Source organism: Delphinus delphis, chromosome 3 (genome assembly GCF_949987515.2).
Source record: "Delphinus delphis chromosome 3, mDelDel1.2, whole genome shotgun sequence".
Classification (NCBI taxonomy): domain Eukaryota; kingdom Metazoa; phylum Chordata; class Mammalia; order Artiodactyla; family Delphinidae; genus Delphinus; species Delphinus delphis.
The window spans coordinates 163445970-163470261 of record NC_082685.1 but is presented as its reverse complement, the minus strand read 5'-3'; the positions used below and the strand labels follow the sequence as shown (position 1 = coordinate 163470261).

The 24292-nt window shown below is 41.9% G+C and overlaps 1 protein-coding gene and 1 non-coding gene across 4 annotated transcripts in view; both read right to left on the bottom strand.

The window, feature by feature from the left end:
* CTNND2 (catenin delta 2) overlaps positions 1 to 24292 on the bottom strand; it is a 937337-nt gene that overhangs the window by 300347 nt on the left and 612698 nt on the right. The window lies entirely within an intron of this gene.
* Positions 8377 to 8481, bottom strand: LOC132423751 (U6 spliceosomal RNA). The gene has a single exon (XR_009519065.1). It is a non-coding gene; the product is annotated as a U6 spliceosomal RNA (small nuclear RNA).

Genomic DNA, 24292 nt, shown 5'->3' with positions numbered 1-24292 from the left:
CTCCGCGGCATGTAGGATCTTCCCGGACTGGGGCACGAACCCGTGTCTCCTGCATCGGCAGGTGGCCTCTCAACCACTGCACCACCAGGGAAGCCCAAAATATCAACTTTTATATTTACGAGAAGAATACCTGAATTATAACCATGAGCACGTAAAATCAACAATATGTTTGAGCCAGGTTAGTACCTGGGCCCAATCCAGGCCACCTCCTGTGTTTGTATGGCCTGCCAGCTAGAAATGGCTTTAACAGACAGGCAGTTACAATAAATTGGATGATAGGGAACATTAAAATCTTGAAGTCCAATTACACGAAATGTTATCTCCCCCAAATAATCTCATTCTTATTGACAGACATCTATTAAAAAACATTATTATTAACATTTTATATTTTGGATTTCATTAATAATAATTTTGTAGAAATGTGTTTCCTCTCTTCTTATATAAGTATGTACATAATATTCTTGATTTGCCCCTTGGCCCACAAAGACTAAAATATTGGCTATCTGGCCCCTTTACGGAAACTTTGCTGATCCATGCATTAGAGTGTCATTTTTAAATTGTTATAATAATTTCTATTAATACTAATCAGTATTAATTAAACAGTGATCTGACTGCAGCCTTAACCACACTCTGGTACCCAGGTGAGCACGCAGGTGATAGATGCTCCAGGTTCATGACTAAGTGCAGGAATTCCCCACCCTACCTCCCCACACCCCCCAGCTCCAGATGTGAAAGTAACCCTTTGGTTCTAGGGAAAACCATTCCCCTGAAGAGGAGAACCTCTCTGTAGCCAAGGCAACTCAGATGCCTTTGTTAAAAATAACTTTGCAAGTGATTTGGGAGGGAGACACAAGAGACAAGGGAACATATGTATATGTATAGCTGATTCACTTTGTTGTAGAGCAGAAACTAGCACACCATTGTGGGGCAATTATACTCCAATAAAGATGTAAAAAAAAAAAAAAGAAGACATAGAAAATAATAATAAAACATCTGGGGAAATCTCCCAAGGGCCCGGAGGACAGAAAAGCTCAAAAAAAACAAAAAAAAACTTTGCTTTTGTTTTATTAAGATCCATAAGCTCAGAGGGAAATTGGGCTTTTCTTTCAATGAAATTACTTTTCGCCTAGTTCCGGAGATGTCACAGGAGGTGCACAGAGCTGCAGCAGGAGACGATCTACTTAATAAGCATCTCAGTAAAAGGAGCACTTCCTGTCTCCTCACCATAGCAACTGCACTCTGGATAACTGCCACTTCTGGGTCCAGATAAATGGGGCTATTGAACCACCTCATGTTTATTGCATTTAAGAAATTCTTATTTGTTTTCAGGTGGACATGAAGCAACATGGCTGAGCTCCCTCTGTGTACATTTTCCACTAGAAAAAAACGTTTTACTCTACCCTGATACACAGGAAGTTTCCCTGAAAAAGATGTGTTGCCCTTTGGGGTATTAAGGTTTTAAAATTTAGCACTGGACAAACACAATTTGAATAAATACAAAGAGTTTCTGGGGAGTATTTATGTTTTCTGCTTTTAATTTTTACCATGTTTTACCTTGATTGCTCCTGTTTCTTTCTCTCCCTCTTTCCAATCATCATAAATACTTCTCTTTAGAACACGCTTAATGGAAAACCTTAAACAACGATCTTCATCAATATTCATCCCTTCTTTGCATTTTAACTAGGGGGTGAGCCAAGGTGTACCTTACTGGCATGATCATTGATGGTTTTACTTATCCTGTGGGCAATATTTTACAACTTCATGAAAATCTTAATTTTCACATGACATATTAATCAAAGCCTTGTTTTTAAGGCCTTTGGGTTTATTTATGTGTGGCAATTTGTATGTCTGTTTTGGGTCCTTATTAAATTTTTGTTGGTTGTATGTCTGTTTTAACAATACATAATAACTTTTTCTTATAAAACTACCATGTTGTTAAATCCCCATTTCATGTGAACACACAGTGAGGTTCATTAGTAAAAATGCTAGAGAAAACTATGCATGAAAAAAGCATCCTCTAGGTCTTCCCTGGTGGCGCAGTGGTTGAGAGTCTGCCTGCCGATGCAGGGGACACGGGTTCGTGCCCCGGTCTGGGAAGATCACACATGCCGCGGAGCGGCTGGGCCCGTGAGCCATGGCCGCTGAGCCTGCGCGTCCGGACAGGCTCCACAACGGGAGAGGCCACAACAGTGAGAGGCCCGTGTACCGCAAAAAAAAAAAAAAAAGCATCCTCAATGTCAAATTACAAACATCTTTGGAAAGTAATTTGAAAACCAACATTCAGAAACAAATAAAACTATTTCCACAAAAAAACCTAGTTGATATAAAAAAAAAGCAACAGAATATGTTAAAAATTTCCCTGGAACAAGATTTGTTCAAGGTTTATTTAGCACAGTCTTGGCACATAGATTAAATTAAATACGATCCCTCTGGAAATAGATTCTAAACTCAAATAATCAAGTCTAATAATTAATGATTATTTTCTCCCTGCATAAAATGCTATAGCTCATTTTTGCCCTTAAGCCTCTGATAAAAATAGTGTATCTTTTTTTTTCTTTTTCCAAGCAAAGGTTGTTTTTGAACAAAGAGTTGGTTTTCAATGACAGAATTAGGCAGATTTAGAACTACAGATGTACAAGAAAGTTCTAAAAAAAAAAAAAAACTAAAAATTTTTTTCTTAATAGCTAATGCAAATCTCAAAAATCTTTGTATTGAAATAAAAACAGTACCTGTTGGGCTTAACTGGTATTTGGTCCTCGTAGGGCATTTCACCAGTTAGGCATCTCATTATACAGGATTTGAAGGTGAGGTGAAAGGACTGACTCTCACACTCTTTATCTGAATAAATGTACCCTGGTGAGAGAAGGGTGGGACCAGGTGTGCTCAACAGGGCTTCTAAGTGCCTGTCACTGTCACAAGTGCTTTATGTATAAATCCCTCCATTTAATCCTCACACAACTCTATGAGGGAGGCGCTAATATCATCCCCACTTTACAGACGGGGAAACTGAGGCACATAGGCAGTGACCCAAGGTCACAGAGCAAGCAAGGAGCACAGACGGGTTTCAAAACCTGGCATCTTGTGCCAGAGGTGGGCGCTCTCAACAACCTCACAGCCCCATCTCCTGATCAGCACTCAGGTTCACGGGTGGGTAAGTGGTGAAGTCAGAACAGGAACAAAACTGACTTCTGCTCCGTCTTCACACTCCAAATCCTGCCTTTGTAGGCTCCTAGCTGTGCTCTGGGCCGTGTCCTGGACACGGTCACTTCGACAATGAGACAGGACAGACTCAATCCATCTCCCTGAGTTGCTCTGATAATGAATGAAATTCCAGGGTGAGAGCACTTTTCATCAAGTAGATGCTTAATAAACTTCATTCCCTCCCCCTTACACCCACATCGTAAACGTCTCTCTGTTCCCAGCTTATTCACAAACTCCTACAGCTTAATGTTCAAGGGAAACAATCATTTGAAACAAGAGGAACTGAAGTTCGACATGACTTCAAATTAATCAGGATTCTATTTTGTGCCAATCCGTGGAGAATGTGCTGAACAAAATATATTTCTTCAAAAGATATTTTCCTAACTGTGTTTTCTAGTCGATTTACTGTCAGCAAGAGAAACTTACAATTTGCACATTGCTGAATATCTGATTTTAATTCCCAAGTCATCCATTCCTTACACATGATCTAGAATACAATTAAAGAATGGACTTAGTTGTTTCTTTGAAACTGAAAGCTACTTTATTTATTTATATAATTGTTTTAACTGATGCAACTCTCCAGAACACAAAATAACAATGAACACAAGAAATAAATCACATCTCAAATTACAAAACGACACATCGTGAGTTGCAAAGGGGCCCCTGAAAAGATATGCCCAAGTCCTAACCTTCAGTACCTATGAAGGTGACTTTATTTGAAATAGGGTCCTTGTAGACGTAGTTAAGGGTCTCAACACAAAACCATCTTGGATTTAGAGTGGGCCCTCAATCCAATGACTGGTGTCCTCATAAGGGAAAAGAGAGAGGAATTTGAGACAGACACACAGGGAAGAAGGTGACCTGAAGACAGAGGCAGAGACTGAAGGGATGCAGCCCCAAGTCAAGCAGCCTCTGGAGCCTCCAAGATCTGGAAGAGGAGAGGAAGGACCCTCCCCTAGAGCCTTCGGAAGGAGTGTGGCCCTGCTGACACCGTGGTTTCAGATTTATGGATTCCAGAGCTGTGAGAGAATGTAGTTCTCTCAGCTCTGGGGTAATTTGTTATGGCAGCCTTATGAAACAGGTACACTATATTTTTCAAGAGAAAAAGAAAAACACGGAATGAAAATATTCTTTAATGTACAGAACTACTTGAAAGTGCCCCCTTGCCTTTTTCTCCTCCCCTGGAGCAGTGGGAGAAAAGATTTAAACAACAGTCCTAAGAGCATAATCTAAGCATACAACTCAACAGGTGTGCTGGTTCTCTAACATTCTTTAAGAAAACATAAGCATTTAAAACTATCGTTTTTATTATGAGCAACAGAAATTACTGGTTTTTTTTTTCCTGCTTTTATAGTTTCCCTCTTTAAGGAAGAATAAATAATTGACTTAAAAAATAAAACATGTTGAACTCATGTGTTAATTAAAAAAAGAAAAGAACCATAGAACAGCTTGAGTCCCAGAAACCGCAAGGGCTAGTTTCCAGGTACTGCTGTGGTCGGCCGTGGGGTGATGGGGCTGCTCTGGGCCTTTCTGCTTCAAAGCTGCTGCACTTGGGAGATGGCAGCTCTCCTGTGCTCCCTCCGCCCTGGACACCCAACCTCAACCTCACCCGTGCTCCCCCCCCGGCTTCAGTGGACCTCCACATCTGCACCTGTGCCGAAAGCCTGTCCTTGCTTCCCGGCATCCCACCCTGTTCACCTCTTTGCTTGCTAATTTCCCCCCCACTCCAGTGCCTCTGTTCTGCCCCAGCATCTTCTCAAAACGGCCCCGCATCGCCCACCGGCCCCTTCAGCCATAACGTGCTCCTTAATTTCTCATAGCTCAGTTCTCTTGGTGGCACTCCACCTGGACAGCTCCGTCAGTGGTCTCAAGGGACCAGCAAACCCAATGCTTCTGTGCACTCGCCATTCTACTCAACCTCTTCGCAACATGGATGAGTTTTCCTTCCGGTGTCTGCACTTGAACTATCCTTGCCACCCTCCCCCCTCTGACTACTCGCTGGGCTTCCTTCACAGGTCCTGTTTCTTTTTCTGTCATTCATTTATTCCACAAATATTCATGGAGCACCTATTATGTGCCAGGCAGGGAAACAAATAGAGAAAGAGTCCTTCCTCCATGGAGCTCACATCCTTTGGGGGAGGCGAGCAGTAGGGGAGACATGAAGGTACCTCCAATATTCCTATGTGCTAAAGAGAACAAACAGGAAATGAAATGGGAAAAGGGCTGCCATAAAAGCCAGTGTCCAGGGGAGCCTTTGACGAGGAGGTGACATCTGTGGGGATCTTACGTGGCTGCTATCAGGAGAGGAGACTGGGGCAGGGGCACAGATGGAAGTAGGGAGGCCAGTTAGGAAGCTCAAGGAGTCAGCAGATGAGTCCACATACACCTTGGTAATGAAAGCCTCAAGCCTGGATGGGCTCATGGGGAAATGAATGAAGATGGACAGAGAAGACGCCCAAGGGCTGTGCCTGCAGTGGCCCTACACTGGTCATCCTACCTTCTCAATACACCGTCTTCTGGGACCTGACCCTCTCCTGGTCACCTTCTTTCACAGGCCCTTTCTCTGTCTCCTTTGCTGGCCTCTCTCATCGCTTGACCTCTAAATGGCAGCATCCCCAGGGCTCATCCCGCTTCTCTTCTTTTCTTTATCTTCACCCCCTGCCATAGTGCTCCCATCTCATATCATGATTTTAATCAGACTAGGGGTAGATTAAACTGATGATGAAATTTGTTGGATAATTACACTGGGGGTAAAAACGGCATTGGATTATCTTGGGCATCTGAGAAAGTATGGTTGCTTGATTCCGTACACAAATGCCTCTTGGGTTTACACTGCCAATCCAGAACTACCTGTCTTCCAGAATTGGCTACTGGAGCCTCTGCGATTCTGCCCTCAGACGTTTATGTGACATTTCACACTTAACGTGACCCAACGGTGACTGTGAAATTGCCTCCAGAACTGTTCCCCTCACCATCTCCGACATCTCAGTGAATGACAGCCCCAATCTCACAGCCTCCTGGGCCTAAAGCCTGCTTTGAGATGGCAGCCAAGTCTGTCTCCTCTACCTTCAAAATATACCTATAACCTGAGCCCTCCTTACTCCCAGCCCTGCACCACACTGGCCTAAGCCACCGCCATCTCTACCCCAGATTTCTGCAGCGGCCTCCTCAACAGCAAGCTTCCCTGCTTCGAATCTTGCCCCCGGAGTCTACTTTCAAGGTACTCAGAGTGATCCACCCCAGAGCTAGGTAAGGTCCTGCCCTTCTGGTGCTCAATCCCTTTGGTGCCTCATCTCACACGGAGGAAGAGACCCAGCCACACTCAGTTCAAAAGTCTGGTGTCTTCTATTCTGTAACTTATATCTGCTTTCCCCTCCCCCTCATCTCTATAAGCGGCACTTATTGTAAAGTTCAGATACTTACAATCCAGAAATAGCTTACTGCATATGGAGAGGGACACACAGAGGCCAGCCAGTATTAATATCAATGTACTAAAAGCAGACCAGTATCATGGGTGGAATAATAGATGTCTTAGTCTACTCAAGCTGCCTTAACAAAGGACCACAGACTCAGTGACTTAAACAGCGGACATAATTTGTCACAGTTCTGGAGGCTGGGAAGTCTAAGGTCAGGGTGACACCTTGACTGGGTTCTGGTGAGGGCTCTCTTCCTGGCTTGCAGACGGCAGCCTTCTCACTGCATCCTCACAGGGTGGGGAGAGACAGAGCTCTGGTATCTCTTCCTCTTTCACAAAGACACCTGTTCCATCAGACCAGGGCTCCACTTATGACCTCATTTAACCTAACTGCCTCTTCAAAGGCTCTGTCTCCAAATACAGTCACATACAGGGGGGTTTAGGTTTCAACATATACATTCGGGGAGACATGATTCAGTCCACAGCAATAGGTTAAAGTGTCTACTTGCATGTTTCTCTCTTACACACTCTGTTACAATCACCAAATGCTTTCAGTTGTGTCCTTTGGGTCTCTTCCTTCCCCCTAGTTTTTTTTTTTTTTTTTGTGGTATGCAGGCCTCTCACTGTTGTGGCCTCTCCCGTTGTGGAGCACAGGCTCTGGACGCACAGGCTCAGCGGCCATGGCTCACGGGTCTAGCCGCTCCACGGCATGTGGGATCTTCCCGAACCGGGGCACGAACCCGTGTCCCCTGCATCGGCAGGCGGACTCTCAACCACTGCGCCACCAGGGAAGCCCCCCCGCTAGTTTTTGTCTGAAGGTTTCATTCTGCCCCAACCCTGAATATTCTATTAACCAGCCCAGTCTCCTCCCTCTGCAGACCCCCAGCCCCCTTCAATTGTGTGTCTTCAACTCCCAGGACACAGCAATGAGCAAACAGGAATGCATGTGGATGGTGCTGGCTGGAGAAAGGCTTGCTCTGCATTACCCAGAGAGTGGTGGCCAACAAGCAATAAGAATATCAGGATTTATCCTCTTTAAAATAGTACCTACTGATTACCACATGTGAAATCCTCAAGATAAATCAGAATTAATGAACGTGTAGCTAGTTGACTGCAAAAAACATTGTATCAAACATTTTATCTTTTTAGCCCTTTAATAGCAGCTCTTTTCTCCTTGGGGCAAATGTTTTCTTCACCTTTCAGAAATAATTACACAAGCCCAGTGAATTCCGGAGGAGATAAGTTCAGTGAGGGAAAGGAAAGGTCATGTATGTTTACATTACTGGCTAGAAGAGGTCTGGGTAAGCCACGTGTTAGGAGAAGTTCAGAAAATCCACCAGCTTTTATAAAATGTTCCCTTTAACTGACTGGCACTGTTACCCCATGAAAGGTGTTAGTGCTATTGAAATCATTCAATCATAGGAAATAGCAACCATGAAGCAACAGGAAACGAATGGCCAATAGCAAACATTTGAAGGATTGTACAAATGAAGTCAAACCTTGGAGACTGACTCTGTTTTCCTATTGCATGTATTAGTTTGCAAGAGCCGCCATAACAAAATACCACAAACTGGGTGGCTTAAAAAATGAGCATTTGTTTTCCCACAGTTCTAGAGGCTGAAAGTCCAGCCAAGGCCAAGGTGTCAGCAGATCTGGCTTCTCCTTCTTCTTCTTTTTAAATTGAGGTAACACTGTTTTATGTAAGTTTATGTGTACCTTATAATTTGACTTCTGGTTACACGACAGTATGCTCACCACCAAAAACTATTCAATGCTTCATGAATTTGCAAGGGTATCCTTGCCCAAGGGCCACGCTAATCTCTGTATCCTTCCAGTTTTAGTATCTATGCTGCTGAAGCGAGCACAGGGTTGGTTTCTTCTGAGGCCCCTCTCCTTGGCTTGTAGATAGACGTATTCTCTCTGCATCCTTACATGGCCTTTCTTCTGGGTCTGTGCATCCCTGGTGTTTCACGTTCCAATTTCCTCTTCTTCTAAGAACACCGATCCTACTGGATTAGAGCCCACCCTAATGACCTCATTTAAACTTAATCACTTCTCAAAGACCCTATGTCCAAATGCAGTCACATTCTGAGATCCTGGGGGGTACGTCCTCAAAGCATGAATCTGGGGGGACACAATTCAGCCCATAACATAGTGCCTAACAAATACTCCAACACTTAGTAATTTGAAACAACAGTCATTTATTCTGCTCACAAATCTAATTGCACAGGGCTCAGCAGGGACAGATCATCTCTGCTCCAGGTTGTGTAATGTGGGGAGACTCAGCTGGGGTTGGAGAATCCTGTCTTCAGATGGTTAATGACCACGGCTGACAAGCTGGTGGGGTTGGCTGTGAGCTGGGCACTCAGCATGGGGTGGGGGTTATGGGCTAGAGATCTCAGTTCCATCAGCAGCAGTAGTCAATGTTCTTAGATGCTCAAGAGGTGGCAAATCAAGCCTTCTGCCTGATGTTTCTAACCTTTCTACACCAACACCCAGTGGGGTGAGGGGCATGAAGCAGATATTAAACAAATACTGAACTGTTTTTGTTTTTTAATAGACTTTGTTTTTTAGAGAGTTTTAGGTTCATTAGCAAAACTGAGTGGAAGGTACAGAGATGTCCTCTACGACCCCTGCCCCCACCCCTGCATAGCATCTCTGGTTATCAACGTCCCCTCCAGAGTGGCAGCATTTGTTACAAACGTTGAGGCAATGCTGACACATCATAATCACCCAAAGTCCACAGTTTACACCCGGGTTCACTCTTGATGATGTACAACCTATGGGTTTCGACAAATGTATAGTGACATGTACCCACCATTAAACTATCATACCAATTAGTTTCAGAGCCCCAAAAATACTGATTTTTAAATCACCAAAGAAGGTATACTTGATAGGGACACTCAAGAGGGTTGGGCATTGGTACACTACTCTCCCTCCTAGAAAGAAATACCTGATTTGGGGAATGTTATGAGCCAGAGAATCATGTGTCCTTTCAAAAAGCACTCTTTTAAAAGCACCTATTAAAAAGTGGTGGACCTAGAGACTGTCATACAGAGTGAAGTAAGTCAGAAAAAGAAAAACAAATATGGTATATTAACGCATATAGGTGGAATCTAGAAAAATGGTATAGATGATCTTATTTGCAAAGCAGAAATAGAGACACAGACATAGAGGAAAAATGTATGGACACCAAGGGGGGAAAGGAGGAGGGTGGGATGAATTGGGAGTTTGGGATTGACATATATACACTACTGATACTATGTATAAAATAGATAACTAATGAAAACTGACTGTATAGCTCAGGGAAAACTCTACTCAATGCTCTGTGGTGACCTAAATGGGAAGGAAATCCAAAAAAGAGGGGAGACAGATATCTATATCTATATCTATATCTATCTATCTATCTATCTATCTAAATATCTATCTATCTATCTATATATATATATATATATATATATATATACTTTGCTGTACAGTAGAAACTAACACAACACTGTAAAGCAACTATACTCCAATAAAAATTAATTAAAAAATAAAATAGATAACTAATAAGGACCTACTGTATAGCACAGGGAACTCTACCCAATACTCTTTAATGACTTATATGGGGGAAAAAAAATCTAAGAAACAGTGGATGTATGTATATGTATAACTGATTCACTTTGCTGTACACCTGAAACTAATACAACACTGTAAATCAACTATACTCCAATAAAAAATATATTAAAAAATGAAAAAAAAAGTGGTTCTAATAAGCTTCAAGCCCCCATTGTGGTCTTGGTTTATGGAGGACCAGTAGTGACGACCTGAAGCCAGCACTCCCAGGCGCCCACCTTTATGGTATGACTGTTGTGTCTTCCAAGGTGCTAGGAATCAACATTGACTTAGGGCACCCAGGTGGGTGTGACTTAATCTCTTTTTGAATCGGTTAATTCTGACAAAAAGTAGCCTTTCATGGGCTTCCCTGGTGGCGCAGTGGTTAAGAATCCACCTGCCAATGCAGGGGACATGGGTTCGAGCCCTGGTCCGGGAAGATCCCACATGCCGCGGAGCAACTAAGCCCGTGCACCACAACTACTGAGCCTGCGCTCTAGAGCCCACGAGCCACAACTACTGAGCCCACGTGCCACAACTATTGAAGCCCACACGCCTAGAGCCCATGCTCTGCAACAAGAGAAGCCACCACAATGAGAAGCCCACACACCACAATGAAGAGTAGCCCCCGCTCGCCACAACCAGAGAAAGCCCGTGTGCAGCAACGAAGAACCAACACAGCCAAAAAATAAATAAATTAAATAAATTTAAAAAAATAAGTAGACTTTCATGAATTTCATGAATAGTGGACTTGCATTTAACACTTACAGAACAATGAACCATGAGTAAATGTAATACTGACAAATTATTACTTTTAAATTTTTAATTGCTGTATAGATTTAACTACAACCTTAACTAACAACAATTAATATCCCTGCTACTGTGCCCTCCAAGTACTAATAGATCTTTGCCACAGAACTTTTACTCACAACATAGGAAACTCATGTTAAAACTTGTTGCAATCCAGCATTTTTTTCTCCTCAGATCTTTGTAAGATGAAAGAGTGAAAAATGAAGTTCCTGGAGCCAACCTAACAAGCTCACCTGATTTAATCTTCAATGGCTGGTCTTAAAATCCTCCAAAAATGTGGTTACCTTTACAATTTTCTTCTTTTCTCCACAGTCTCTTAGGAATTTCCCACCCGCTGACCTCCTCATCCACTCCTTGGCTATAAATACCGACTATTTCTTGGATTCAGGATTGAGCTCAGGTCTATATTGGGGTCTCCTTGCCCCTGTTGCAGTAATTCCTGAATAAAATCTGGTTTTGCCACTTTAATTGCTGTCCAGCTCTGGTTCTCTTTGACAGGCCCCAGTCTAAAAGTTTTCCTGAACAAGAACAGAGGAAGACCAAAGCTCACAGGTACATCTGATGTCTGACTCTTGGTACGATCTCATCTATGCTTATTAACCTTCCCACCTGCCATGTGCAGCTCCCCTCTGCCCACCCACCGAATTAGCGAGGAATGCCTTCTATTTGGTGAGCAGTTTTGCAGTTACAGACTTCATGTATCTGTATCCTCTGAATTTCACAACATTCCTTTGAAAAAGAAATGACTATTCTTGCTAGTATTTCCTTTTGTTGTTCAAGCATGTGGCAGAAGAAAAGAATTAAATTGGGCCTAAAAACAACGACTGAAGTATAAAGTGGCCATTGGTATGTATGGATTAAATCAAAAGACACTATCTTAGAATTTGTCTGTAATGGTTAGAATTGGAAAGTCACGTAATGGGTAATAAGTTTTTTAGTCTCTGATTCTGTTACCAAATAAAATCTATATTGCTTGTAATACTCCTCTAGTACGCTTTTTATTCTTTGCAATGTATTCTTATGCATATCATTATTATTTAATTTTTGGATGACTTGCATTGTCCATCCTTGAATTTTAGGAAATATTGGAAATATTAGGACATTTAAGAACTTTAGGAAATACTGAAAGGTAGGTGCTTCAGAGCATTAGGGAAGAACACAGCTTACACCCTTTGTGCAATGTAAGCTCACAACCACTTTGGGTTTCAAAAGACAGTTTTTGAAGTGGATACACTAGTCTGACAGCCAGAGTGTATTCATTGGAAGAAGGGACAGAAAAAAAAGACTTTTGGAATGCTACACAAAAACTTGGCTTTGTAAATCAAACACAAGCCTGGTTTAGAGAAGTTACTGAGAGCCACGGAACCGGGAGGAACACAAGTTGACATCATGCCAGGAAGAGACCAGAACTCTCTCTGGACCAGGAAAAAGAGTTCTAGAAAAGACTAGAGGAGAAAACCAGTAGGATATGGATGCTAGTGTGAGGTGCTAGACCATAATTTCTGCCCCTTAGGTTTAGGGACCCGAAAAGAGGGGGATTTTCCCCTCTGCCCTCCAGGGAGTAGTAGGCAGGTGGCCATTCTCCAAGGACTGGTTATGACAGCAGTAGAACTGGTGCCTTTGAGCAGGGGAGCCTGAGATAAAGCTCCGTCCTCTTGATCCATCCCTCCCCTCCCCTCCCCTCCTCTCCCAACCTGGGTCCTCAGTAGTTCCTATGAGCCCTGGGCTCTCTCCTGCTGCCCACAGGCATGAAGAAGGTAGTTGGGAACTGAAAGCCGGGGTGTATTTCTGGGAGTGGGAGGGGAGGCAGACCTGTACATATATGTTAAACACAACATGGTTTTAAAAATCTTTACGAATACACACCATGATGTAAGTGTTAATAAGAGAGCATAGGTGGATGCCGATAAATAATGTGATGCCACATTATAAAGTCAGAGGTAATATTACAGATCAGAGGGGGCAAAGGTGCTGGAAAAATAAGGGCCTTTCCAAAAACTGATATTAATATGAAAAATAAAATAAAATTAAATCCCTACTTCACGCCATACACAACAATAAGTTCAAGATCCATTAGAGAACAAATCTGAAGAATTAAATCTTAAATATTTTAATAAGAAAATAAAGGAGACTGATACTATGAACTTAGCTGAGGGGAGGATTTCTTAGACAGAGGAAGAACAAAATTTGAATACATTAAAATTTAAAAGCAAAAAAAAAAAAAAAACCCATTAAGAGACAAGTCATAAGTTGGGAGAATATATTAGAATCAAGATAACATCAAGAATGTATAAATATCTCCTATTTTTATTAATAATGGCTTTCCTTTATTGAACACCAAGCCCATTTAAGTACTGTACGTGTTGTAATTTATTAAGAACATACAACTCTAACAAGGTAGATAATTATATTAGTCTCATTTTAAAGATTAAGATAAACTACAGGTAATCAAGATTAAATTTGTACAAGAGCGCACAATTAGAGGTGTGGGATCTACAAGCAGGTAATAGTCTCATCTAAAAAATACCTTCAGGTGCTGGTTCCAGCACCCTCACTCTTAATCCAATAGTAAAATGGGAAAGTGTGTGAACAGGCATTTCTCAGACAACTAACGACTCTGAAGATGCTAAACTTCAGGGATAACTGAGGAAATGCAAATTGAAACAACAGACCCATCAAATTGGCAAAGATTTAAAAGGCTGACAATACCAAGAGTTGGCACACATGGGGTGAAACAGGAACTGTTGTTAACTGATAGTGAGAGCGTCAACTAGCACAACCATTTCAGACGACAATGAAAGGTAGCTCTTAAATTTGAAGATGCACATCCCTCTGGTCCAACAATTTCAAAGGACACACATACAAAGACAGTCTTTACTTGCTAAATGTTCACCAAGAAGAGTGTGGAAACCATCTAAATATCTATCAATCAGAGAACGGATAAATACATTGCAGTCTATGCATGCCATGGGATACGACAAAGCAGAAAAATGCATGAAGTATGTATACATACATTTATGTGGATAAATCTCAACAAGGTTGAGTCACAAAAGCAAGGTTTAGGTGGATCTATATATCCATATCTATATCTATGTAGTATGATGCTGTTATGGTTAATTTTATGTGTCAACATGGTACTCAGATATTCGGCCAAACATTATCCCAGATGTTTCTGTGAAGGTATTTTCTAGATGAGACTAACTTTCAATTCAGCAGACTTTGGGCAAAGCAGATTGCTCTCCATAATCTGGGTGGGCCTCATCAAATCAGCTGAAGGTCTGAAAAGAAAAAGATTGACTTTCTGGGAAGGAGAGGGAATTCTGCCAGCAGACTGCCTTTGGACTCAAATCACAACTCTTCCCTGGGTCTTCAGCCTGATGACCTACCCTGCAGAATTTGGATTTGCCCACACTTCACAGTTACATGAGCCAATTCCTGAAATAAATCTCTCTTTATCTATACATCCTGTTGGCTCTGTTTCTTTGGAGAAGCCTGACTCATAGAGATGATGATATAAATGTCACAAACGCACAGAACAGTTTATGGACACACATACGTGAATGACATTCCTAGGGCTGTACGGTAATGTCCTGCTTATTTCTCAGTGTCATAAACAGTGGGCCATACACAACCTTCATGGCACTGCAGAGGATGGTTTAAAATTCCCATTAACATGCAAGAAGTGCTGGGGGACAGACAATTCCCAGAGTTGCTTTTCAAGTGAGTTTCATTTTTCAGGAAAGTGAATATGCCTCATTTTCCAGCATGAGACTAAGATGACTGGATTTTCCTCAACTATAATTTAAATCACTGGACCAGTTCTAAAAACTGTACTGAAGTGTTATATCAGAATAAAAACTTCACATCAATCAATTGATACAGTCAGTGAAAATTACCCATTTTTCTGGGCTGTCGTTTTTATTTATTTTTTTATTTTGTAACAGAAAATAATTTATCTGCCAATGTGTATTATACTTTACAATGTGTTTTTTCATTATGAATTAGAGAAAAGTATGCTGTGCTGGTTTCTGGACCATGTCAGACATCATTCAGATATAACACAAATAATTCAATGCATTCTAAGTTATGATGTCACTGTAGGCAGATTCATGGCTGCAGGTCATTTCTCTTTTTGCATGAAACATTATGCCAATATTTCAAGGTGATGTGGCATGGGAACCACCTGCTGCATATTTAAAGCCCTATGAGATCAGAATTCCAAAAGAAACACAAATACTAAGTGACACTAATATATTAAAAATCATCTACAGTCATATTCTTGTTTTTGTATAGAAACAGCTCATAAAATGTTTTCTAGTGTGCCTTCAAGAAATTTCTTTAAAGATGACTCAGAAAAAACAATTGCTAATTAATTTTAACACCATGTCAATTATGCTAATAAAATTCTAATTAAAATCCTTGTGATGTAAATCAGTCCTTCTTTGTGTGTGTATGTGTGTTATTATACAGGCTGTCAGCCATCAGATACTTATTAAGTTTACATGAACCTATAGAATGGGCTTGGCTGTATACAGATCTTTTGACATATCTAGTTCTGCCTGCCATAAGCATTGGGCAAATTAATGGTGATAGTCTAATATTTAAGGTACCATGGAGGTAGGCTAATTGATGCTCATTAGGAAAATGAAATATCCTGGGAGGCAAGAAGGGACTGAGGGGTAAGAACTAGCTTTTTTAAAAAGAGTCAGAAACAGTGGATAGGGCAATTTGGACATTATCATATTTCAGGCTGATTATACGCGATTGTATAATGAAAAATATATAAATCTACAGCAACTTCTATGCTGTAAGATATAAGTGTTCCTTTGGGGGGGGGATGTTCTGGACATTGTAACTTCAGACGCTGCTAAATGTGGAAACCTCAGCAAAGTAAGTATGTCCATTTCGGTCCCTACTACTTGCCTGGCCCTGTGCTGGGTTCTGGGAACACCACTAAATAAGACACAGACACGGCTTTAAAGCAGGATGCTTGCCTGGCAGGGACAGAAGCAGTAAGCCAGAAAGTGTAGTACAGAGTGTGTTGGGCTATAAGGGGCACCTCATCCAGGCTGAGAATCAAGGAGAGCTTCCTGGAAGAGATGGCTTTTGAGCACAGTTCTAAATGTCACGGTTGTTGACAAAGAGGGGGCAGGAAGGCATTTCACATAGAGAAGCAGCGTTGCCTAAAGGCTCCTAAATGAGAGACAGCAGGTTCACTGAGGGGATTGATATCGATCCTCTGTGGGTGTAGCTTAGCACTGCAGTAGAGGGGTGTTAATAAAAGAGAAGGTTGCAACGAGAAACGGGAATAAGATCATGACTGAGCTTGTTGCCCATCAAACAGGATTTTATGTTGAAAATTCTCCTCTTCTATTTGTAAATGAATTTGCAAGGCAGCAATGGCTCTTGTGTGGTAGAGAAGTAACAGGCTCCCAAGTTGCCACCCTCATCGTGTAGGAAGAGAATAGATGGGAAAAGGGCCTGACACCTCCAAAGAGCAAACACTTATTTCGATGATCAGGTAGCGAAGTGGATGGCGAAGTGTTTATCTTTACATCCACAACAGCAATCAGCTCAAGACATCATCTTGTCATGGGTCCCAGGAGACATGGAGGGCTAATTAGGGTAACGAAAACCTCCTGCTTCTCCACTACGTGTGTGCAATTAGTCAAACCATCTATGCCTAAAAAAGTGAACTCTGGGAAACCACACATGGCACATATTTGCTTTATGAATCTGACAAGTCTATAATTAGGACTTCGCCACTTCTAAATTCCACTGAGGTTCCAAGAAAATGTTGAAACCTAATAAAAGCAGAGGCACACACGAAGGCACTAAATCTTCTCTACGTTTATGGAAACACCTGGGTTCGAATCCTCATTTCCTAATAGACCAGCCTGATATACGTGTGCTCTGGAAAAGCTCATCTCAATATGGGACTCTTCTCCATGAGGGACCAGAGTTCTTGGTGATTTATCCTTCCCGTTGTCAGCATCTGCAATTCCCAGGCTGCCTTGACTACTGGATTCCTAGGTGATGAAAAGCCAGGGATGTAAATGAACCTTTATGTTCAGCCTTCTTCCAAGAGACATAAATAATTCAAGCGAGACAGAAAGAATGTTTCTTTTGTGTAAAAAACAAATAATTTTCACTTGTAAATACAGTTTTCTAATACTACAAAAAGGTGGACCCTCCAGGGAGTATCAGATAAATTAGTCCAACTGAAGAAGAACAAGCCAGAAAGTTTGCAAACTAAAATCCGCGGTGGGGTCAGTGTGGCGATCCTGGAAGGAGCAGGCTGTGTTAGGACTCAGGATGCTGGACTCCACTCCCCTTTTGTTATTTCACTAGATGAAAAGCACCCGAATCCAAATCGTGTGACAGACATGAGAGCCACACCGGGCAGAGCAGAAGCTTCTTGGTGTCTCATGGCCCACCTCTAATCTCAGCCACTGCTGCCAGGGACGTTTCTCTGTGAGTTCAGATGACACAGCAGTATCTGCCATGGTCTTGTACTTTCTGCCTGGGGCCGTCACCAAAACCACGGCGGCCCACTTGGCTGCAAGTAAGCATAGCCCAGAAGTGCAGGGAAGTTAATGAGCCCAGGCAACCCACAACCGATGAAAGCTGGCGGATAAACAGCCCACCTCCCCGGACCACTAGGGGAAGCATTCGTCTGCTTCCTAGAATTCAACCCCTCACTCAGTGCCAAAGGCAGTGACCTTGATGGTCAATGCTTAGGTTATTTTCCCTCCTTCCCTGACTCACTCTCCCGCTTGCGTCCAAGTCTTTGTCTCAGGTGTGGCTTTTAGGGGTCCCAACTTTGGCCAGCGCTAAAGAAGAGAGATCACCAAACTGGTCTGAATCGCCAGATTGCCTGGTGAAAGCAGGGCGCTCGGGGGGAAGAAGGAGGACAAGTCCAGCTGAGGTACCAGCAGGAGGTGAGCCGCGGGCCTGTGCGGTAATGAGATGCCGAGATGCTGGCCTGAAGGTGGTCAGGAGTCACCTTGGCCTGAGCATCCATCTGGAATTCTAAGAATCCTGCTGTTTCCCAAGCAGCTGAGCCATCAGCTGACCTCACTTCCGCTGGGACACAGTGCCCAGACCACTACTGGTTTCGCCACTTTTTTCCTGTAACCTTTGCTAAGAAATACATTTTGCTTGGCAGCCAGAGCTTATGTACATGTACACAAGTACATATGCATATTTATATTTATTATTCACTGGGTATATAAATGAACAAAAAGGTCAGAAACTTTATTCTTACTATACATGATGAAATCTGACCTCTTCCATTCTGTCATATTCTCTCTTTCTCTCTGACTCTTGTTTCACAAAATTGATTTCAAAACCCTTACCTATCAGTTGCAACCTGTAGCTTAAAAATCATTAGTCTAGACCAGTCTTCCTAGGAGCTTGAAGATACCATCCGTGCTCTTTGTGCCTTGCTTTTATTACTTGGTAAAAGTAAGAAATAATGAAGAGGAGATGATCCGATGATAGAAGTCCTTCCTGTCTTTCAGAGAATTTTACGTGTCGATGTCAGATTCATAATAAAGTATCAGATTATACAGTCCATATTCCATTAATTTTAGTAGTTAACAGAAGACACAGTTTAAATGGAAAAACTATATGTTGTGTTATATTTTTTCCAGAAAATACATTTGCTAAGATGTTGTATATCCTTTCAGCAATATCATACTTTTAGATTCAGAATTAGGATATAAAGTCATAAAATAGTTGCAAAGATATAGCTTTACTTTAATTTCTTTATCTCTGATATATTCTAGGCTTTTAAAAAAAATCATCAGTTCTGCTTCTTACACCATTCTTCTTGCTCTGTTGCCCTAAAAGTGACCACGTGCCTTTATAGTTAACGGTCCCCTCCGTCTAGGTGGAGACAGCCTGCCAGTCTCAGCCTGGGTGCTCCCCCTTGCCTGGAAGCCTCCCTGACCTGACCGTGTCCCCACGTCACTGTCTGCACACCTCTAGTCTCATCAGATCCTGGGGTTGTCATCTGTTTACGTGGCTCTGAGTGCCTGAAGAATGGAACCTGTGTTATTCTTAGCATCCCGAGCACCTCACACAGTACCTGACACAAAGCAGGGGACCATCAGACGTCCACGGTAGGAATAAAATACATCCTGTCTTTTACATTTTCACTCAGATGCTCCTAGGTGCCCATATCCTGACCTCAGGCTCTGATGCCATTTCTCAAAGGGAGAGCAACTACTTAGCAGCACAACGAAAACATTCACATTCTAATGCATATGGCATCTGGCATCTTCTTTATCAAACTGAATTTGGTCAAAAGAACACCAGTTGAGCACTGGGAAAGTTATTCATAGGGTCCGCTCACAAGAGAGCAACCCCTTCCTCTCCAAACAGTGCATGATGAGGACAGACTCATTCTCCTACAGATCAAGTTCTGAGGTGCTCTTCTGTATTAATCAGAATCCTCTGGTTGCAAGTGACAACAACACAAGAGGAAAAAACCAACACGCAAGCAAACAACAACAGTGGCTTCCCAGGCCAGGGGACTTTATCATCGAGCTCCAGTAACCTCCAAAAGAGCAGGCTCAAAAAGAGCCTCACAGTCCCTCTTGCCCAGGTCCCCATCACTGCTTCTCTCCAAATGCAGTCCCTCATCTCTTCTAAGGACTCCCCTGCTTCCATCTCTTCACTCTTCACCACCAGGGATAAATGCACATCACCCTTTCCGGTCCCAAGTCCAGAATTTCCAGGGAAGGGCTGCCATGGCTCCGCCCGGGTGAGGTACTGAATCGTGGGTCGTCACTGTCAGCAGGAGGGAGGCCCTGATTGGTCGCCACTGGAAAAAGTCACCATCCTTCCGCAGCCTCAGAAAACGGCCGCTCCCCTGGCAACCACGTGGATGGAGCACAGAGACACACCTTTTGCAGAAGAGAGGGAGCTATTATTCTGGACACAGAAACTGATGAGGGTCTACGGCACACTCCTAGAGTGTATCTCCATTTTCACATGGTTTTACAATATTCATTTGTAGCACTTTCCCCTACTCGTGAGCAAAGATCCACTCTCTTACTGCCTAAGTCTCTTTAAGTAATTTCAATTTGCATCTCATCCCTTAAACTCGATTTTAAGCTATATGAGAACAAAAGTAGCTTTTTAATTTTGTTTAGAACTGCCTATGAGGTATCTAACAGGATGTTCTGGCCCAAGAAGAGCTCCACTAACCACACATGACTGTGTCTTTCTTCTCAGCACTTTGGATTTGCTGCTCACGTAGTCAATGATAGTACATTCCACACCCACCTTCAGTTTCAACAATAAAGATGATGACTTGTCTTGGACCATTTCTACTTCTACCATGTCTTTATTCCTTCAAATAATCACTTTTATTTTGAGAGTTATATTTTATCCATCCATACATGACCTCATATGAATAAATATCCCTCATTTCATGATGTCAGGTGAACAAATGATCCTGAATGCAACCAGAATTGACCTTCAGAGAGGACTTTTTAAAAACTATAAAAGGATCATATAAAATGATACGTTCCATTGAGAACATCTGTTTTACCCAACATTGGTCTTTCTACGTAATCTCTGACGTCATCCCTCAGGCTCAGACCCCTCTTCCACATGAAAAGAGATAAATGAAAATCTGAGTCTTTTTAAAAGACTCCTATGAGTTTAACAAAAAGTAACCTCAGTTGTTACTTTAACTTAATAAAGTAAAGTAGGATACGCTGGGCCCCAAATATGGGACGTGTGGTGGCAGCTGGTTTTGTGCGGTTTAACAGTGCTGTCGATTTGAGCAGAGTCCCAGGGAATTAACATTTCGCCTACCTTAGGGTCCTGTCAGTCGAAGTTAAGCTACTGGAGAGAGAGAAGTTGGATACTTAGCAGAGAAGCTAAGACAGAGGCATCAAGTATGAGCCATCTTCAGGGAACGACGTGTTTAATGGCTGGTGTCAGGTTCTTCTCTGACATCACGGGGTCGTTGCTTCTGACCCAGGTTCCCTCCGAGTGGGATTCCTCCACCGGTGTGTGAGGTCAACTGAAGGCAAATGGCTTCTTTCCACAAATCTATTTCCTCTCTGGACTTCCCTTTCTCAATTCTTCTTCAGCAATACCAGGTTTTCCCATTATCCTAGGCTAGAAATTCTGGAGTAAATTTCAACTGCCCTCTCCCTGTTTACGTTCAGTCTCCAAATACCATCATGATTTCCTCCATGGGTTTCTCCTATTCATTGGTCCCTGTTTGATCCCTTTCCTGTGGGTGAATCTAATAATCATCCCCCGAGTTCCCCGTGCCAGTGCCCACCACTTCCAATCCATTACACAATTACTTCCAGATTAGTCTTCCGAAAACACAGCCTTGCGCATGCCAATTACCTGCTCAAAGCCCTCAATGCTTTCCCATGACCTTTAGGAAAACAAAGAAAAAAATCTGGTCCTCTACTACCCGGCTCCGACCTACTCCAGATGAATCTCTTGAATTCCCTTGTGGCTCCTGTCAAACGAGTCTATTCATTTTTCTCCAAACATGTCTCTAGTTTTACAACTTGTTAGTTCCCCAAACCTCCCAAATACCTGGTAACTTGCAACAAAAATTATTTGAATGCCTGGCACAGAATAAGCAGTTGATGAGTGTCTGTGGAATCAATGAAAACATTTGTATGTAATACAGAGACAAAACTTTTTTCTGTTGATTGGCAAAATTTTACCTTAAACCGATGTTTCTTCTTCAGGATTTCATTACAATTTTTACTTGACATACCAACCAGATATATAAAATGTTCCTAAATTACAAAAAAATGCACACCCTTGACCCATCCACTTCCCCCTTCTCCCCACCGACTCTGCTCCTCCTTTTGAGTTTCCATCAGTCGTTATGGCAGTTATGTATCTATCCAGTACTTGTCGAAACTAGAACCTCAGAATTGTCCTCAGTTCCAACTCCTCCTACTCACCATGTAAGAGTTACCTGCATTGCAATATAACAACAAAACAACAATAGCAAAACCTTACATTTATTGAGGGTTTACTAAATGTTACGGGTTCACCTGTATCCCCCCAAATTCATCTGTTGAAGTCCTAACCCCCAGTACTTCAGAATGCGTCTTTATTAGGCACAATTAGTTAATCTGAGGTCATCCTGCAGTAAGGTGGATGGAGTCCACCTAATCTGGTATGGTTGGCTAGACTCCTCGTAACTAGGGGCCATTTGGGCACAGACGTGCACACAGGGAGAACGCCACGTGCAGTCTGGAGTTTCCTAAAGCTACTAGGGGATCCTCCCTTAGCGCCTTCAGAAGGACCATGACTTTGCCAACACCCTGACCTCAGACTTCCAGCTTCCAGAACTGGGAGACAGTCAATTTCTATCATGGAAGCCCCTGAGTTTGTGGCACTTTGCTATGGCAGCCCTAGTAAACTAATACGCTGAGTTCCAGCCAATGTGCTGGGAAGTTTTGCAGACTGACAGTTATTTAATGCTCATAGTAGCCAGGGGGTCATCTACAGTTAGGGGTTCACACCACCATTACTCCATTTTACAGCTAGAAACAAATGCTTAGAAAAATTAAGTACTGAGGCCATCTCCTGGATATAAATAGTGGAGCAAACCAAAGCATCTGTGATTCCAAAACTCAAGCTCATATCCACTCTACTCCTGGCCCCTGGAGGACCTCTTCTGACACCTTCCCAGGCTGGGACAAGGTCACAGAGGTGGCAATCACACAGCTTCAGTTCTCTACACTATAGAGTTTCCACTTAAGATATTCCTTCACGTGCTGCATGTAAATAGAAACTTGAATAAAATAATTCATTTTATTTTAGACAAGCCCACATTCACCGAAAGGTCCCAAAGGCAACTTTCTCTTTATCTAATTTATCAGATGTATTATTTAAAATGAAATGAATCATAAAGAAATCAAACATGATGGCTGCACATTTTTTACTGTTTATGAGGCAAACATGCTATTGCTAAAAGAAATTAAAATGGTAGCATCACGCTGTGCACAAATAAGGAAAATTAAATTCTGAACACATTTCAAAATTTATATTTGGTCTTAATATGCAGTGTGTGAATGAATGAAAAAGCAACAAACAACCCAAACATTTGCTCGCTATTTCAAAGAGAGGAATGATGTAAACTACTAAATACAGAACATAAGTGTGTTTTCTTTAAGCATTAAACACTACTCAAAGAAATGTGTAGTTTGTTTTTTTTTTTTGTTTTGTTTTGTTTTAAATATCCCAGGGGAGAGTTGTGAGTTTTTCTGTAAAATTCTCTTTGAGGGAAAGCAGTCCTCAAACCAGCATAGACCACGGCTAATCTAGAGGGGCAGTTCTCAAAATCCGGTCCAGGAACCTCATTCTGGGACTCTATAAGACTACTGTCAGATTGCTACTAAGATTATATTTGTACTTTCAACTTTGTTGACATTTTCACTGAAGCTGCAGAAGCAACAGTGGGTAAAATTGCTGTACCTTCCTTTGCAGCATTCCAGCCAGTGACATCAAACTGTTCTTGTAGCCGTTATATTCTTCGTTGTCACATAGTCGCAGTAAAAAAAAAAAGCCAGTTCCAATTAAGACTGTCCTTGACATAGCAGTAAAAATTGATTAATTTTATTAAATCTTGACCCTTGATTGCACTTCTGTTTAATATTCTGGGTGATAAAGTGGAAAATACAGATAAGGCTCTTCTGCTTTAAAATGGTTTTCTCCTGAAGAAACATATTTGTGTGTTGAGTTGTGAAATGAATTGGCTGCTCTTTGCGGGGACACTAATTTTACGTGGAAGAAAGACTGACAGACAAGCTACAGCTACTCAGTCTTGGATATGTGCAGGCATTTTCTTATGGACCACAATGACAAGGAGCTTCCCTCTTCAAGGAAAGTTACTGACAGTACTCAAAGGTTCATGGAAACATTAGAATGTGGGAAAACCTGGACCAGCCACCTTGAATTTAAACATTTCCCAGTACTTAAAGACATTCTCATGAGATTGTTGGTAATACTAATGAATACAACTTGAAAAAATATATCATTTAATAAAATGTATCAACATTTAGAATACCTTCATAATCAGCAACATATGCCAACATCATCATGGGCAAGAGATCCATTCAACACATTCATGATCCATTCAAGATAGAGCAATGGATTTTAAGTAACACAGTCCAAAAAGTTCATTGCTATATTTGAAAATTCCTTATTTCTACTAACCTTTAAGGGACTATAACTTATAGAGTTTTGGTGTAGTATCAAAGAATA